Source organism: Cebus imitator, unplaced genomic scaffold, assembly GCF_001604975.1.
Source record: "Cebus imitator isolate Cc_AM_T3 unplaced genomic scaffold, Cebus_imitator-1.0 Scaffold256, whole genome shotgun sequence".
NCBI lineage: Eukaryota > Metazoa > Chordata > Mammalia > Primates > Cebidae > Cebus > Cebus imitator.
The window spans coordinates 626,513-629,591 of NW_016107571.1; the positions used below are offsets into that span (position 1 = coordinate 626,513).

Sequence of the window (3,079 nt, forward strand, 5' to 3'; positions counted from 1 at the left end):
GGGATTACAGGCACGCGCCACCATGCCCAGCTAATTTTTTGTATTTTTAGTAGAGACGGGGTTTCACCATGTTGACCAGGATGGTCTTGATCTCTTGACCTCGTGATCCACCCGCCTCGGCCTCCCACAGTGCTGGGATTACAGGCTTGAGCCACCGCGCCCGGCCTAAAATTGTGTTTTCTAATGTGAGGGAGCTAATTATATAATCACTGCTATTTTACACTCTACTCATTCTGGAACTTGAAAGTCAAGATAATGTTTTAATAGATGTGACGGTAAATGAAGGCTCAAAATTTTGACTGCCACAGCATCAAGTTCTTGGCAGCCTTGGGGTTCTCTTAAGTGGGGACAGGGATATGCCTTCCTACCTTTACCCATTTCATAGATACTGTATCTAATGCTTACATTTAAATACCGTACTCTGGCTGTGTGTGGTGGATTAAGTCTGTAATCCCAGCACTTTGGGAAGCCAAGGCAAAAGGATCACTTGAGCCCAGGAGTTCAAGACCAGATTGGGCAACTTGGTGAGACCTGTGTCTCTACAAAAAAATTTTTTTTTAAGTAGCCAGGTGTGGGACGGGCGTGGTGGTTTATGTCTGTAATCCCGGCATTTTGGGAGGCAGGTAGATCATGAGGTTCAGGAGATTGAGACCATCCTGGCTAACACAGCGAAACCCCACCTCTACTAAAAATACAAAAAAATAGCCAGGCGTGGTGGCACATGCCTGTAATCCCAGCTACTTGGGAGGCGAAAGCAAGAGGATCGTTTGAACACCACAGGTGGAGGTTGTAGTAAGCTGAGATTGCACCACTGCACACCAGCCTGGGCAACAGAGCGAGACTCCGTTTAAAAAAAAAAAAAAGTAGGAGCCAGGTGTGATCTGTGGTCCCAGCAACTTGGGAGGCTGAGGTGGGAGGATCGATTGAGCCCAGTAGGTTGAGGCTGTAGTAAACCGTGATTGTACCACTGCACTTCAGCATGGGCGACAGAGCAAGACCCTGTCTCAAATAAACAAACAAGTAAATACATACATACATACGTACTGTATTTCTCGCCTTTCCCTTTGGTAAAATGTTTGTCTTCTCCCTAGGGAGAAGGGGCTACTGGAGAAGCCGATGCTTCCTATGGTAATGACCAGGGATTGCTGTCTTCTTGGAACAAAAGTCACTCACCTGCCGGGCGTGGTAGCTCATGCCTGTATTCCCAGTTAATGCCTGTAATCCCTTGGGAGGCCGAGGCAGGCGGATCATGAGGTCAGACGTTCAAGACCAGTCTGGCCAACATGGCAAAACCCCATCTCTACTAAAAATACAAAAATTAGCTGGGCGTGGTGGTGGGCGCCTGTAATCCCAGCTCCTTGGGATGCTGAGTCAGGAGAATCGCTTGAACCTGGGAGGCAGAGGTTGCAGTGAGCCAAGATCGCGCCACTCCGCAGCACTCCAGCCTGGGCAACAGAGCGAGACTTGGCCTCAAAAAAAAAAAAAAAAAAAAAAAGTCACTCACCTACAAATATCCTGAAGTTGAGTAATATTTAAAAATTTAAGGCCGGACCCGGTGGCTCACGTCTGTAATTCCTCCACCTTGGGAGGCCAAGTTGGGCGGATCACCTGAGGTCAGGATTTTGAGACCAGCCTGGCCAACACGGTGAAACCCCATCTCTACTAAAAATACAAAAATTAGCTGGGCATCGTGGCAGGCGCCTGTAATCCCAGCTACTCGGGAAGCTGAGGCTGGAGAATCGCTTGAACCCGGGAAGCGAAAAAGAAATTTAAGACAAAATAAAGTCAAGATCACAGGAAAACCAAAGATATTTATATAAATGTGTGGCTATAAAAAGGTCAAAAGGCCAGGCGTGATGGCGCTCGCCTGTGGTCCCAGCGACTCAGGAGGCTGAGGTGGGAGGATCATTTGGGCCAGAAGCAGAGAGCCGTGATCACGCCACTGCACTCCAGCCTGGCTGACACGGCGAGAATGCGTCTCCAAAAAAAAAACAACCACGGTTCTGTATGGTGGAAATTAGTACCGCCTTTTCCTGGGACGTAGGTTCTCCTCCGAGCCACGAGAGGGCAGCAACGCGCGCACTCTGAGAAACAGCTCCTTCCTCCGGACTCGTCCGCCTATGCTCGATGGTTCCTCCCAGAATCCTCCAGGGCGCCAGAGGGGGCGGAGAATTTAAAAGTGGGGAGGCGGACTTCCGCTGCTTTAGGGAGGGAGAGCGGCTTGGGTTCTGCGTGGTGTGTGTGGACTTTCCGTGTCGTGTGCGAGGCGCGTGTGAGCCTTGTGTGAGTGGACGCGCGAGTGTGTGAACGTGCGCGCGTGGAGCGTGTTAGGTGAGTGTGTGCGCCCGCCCCTGAACCCTTCCCTCCGCCTACACCTTGATCTTATTTGATCGGGTCGTGACCCCAGCCCCGCCGGGCCGACCCGAAATGAAAAGCTCCCCTCCTGCGAAGCCCCTTCTCGGGGCGCTGTGCAGCGAGGCCCCTAGGCGGCGGCAACGCTGCGGTCCCCGGGGTCCCGGAATTGGCTCTGCGGGGCCCGGTGCTCAGAAGTGATGAATTGATCAGATAGACGAGGCCGGGCTTGTCCCGGGCCACTGATTATCGAGGCGATTCTGATCTGGGCACGGCCACCGGGCTGCCTGCGGCGTAGGGGCGAGCATGTGAACGACTGATTAGGGCGGGGCGCCGAGCATGGTGGCCCAGGAGCTGCAAAATCTCTTGGAGGCGTTGTTCGCCGCTGATTTACTTTCCTCCCACCTTCCCCTTTCTCCCTCCCTCCCTCCCTTGCTCCCTTCCTTCTTGCTCTGCGCTACCACGTTCGGCTAGTTTTTGTATTTTTTGGTAGAGACAGGGTTTTACCATGTTTCCCAGGCTGGTCTCAAAATCCTAACCTCAGGTGATCCGCCCACTTCGGCCTCTTCTAACCTCAAGTGATAGCCCACTTCGACCTCCCAAAGCACTGGAATTAAAGGCAACTACTGTGCCCGACCCCTTTTTTAATCTGTCTTTTTCTTTTCTCTATCTTTCCTTCCTTCCTTTCATTTTCTTTCTTTGTCTCTCTCTATCCTCTTTTTTTTTT

At 51.6% G+C, this 3,079-nt stretch overlaps 1 non-coding gene across 1 annotated transcript; it reads left to right on the forward strand.

Moving 5' to 3' along the window:
• Positions 1 to 2,200: 2,200 nt before the first annotated feature.
• Positions 2,201 to 2,621, forward strand: LOC119467054. Its single transcript, XR_005195579.1, has one exon.
• Positions 2,622 to 3,079: the final 458 nt, after the last annotated feature.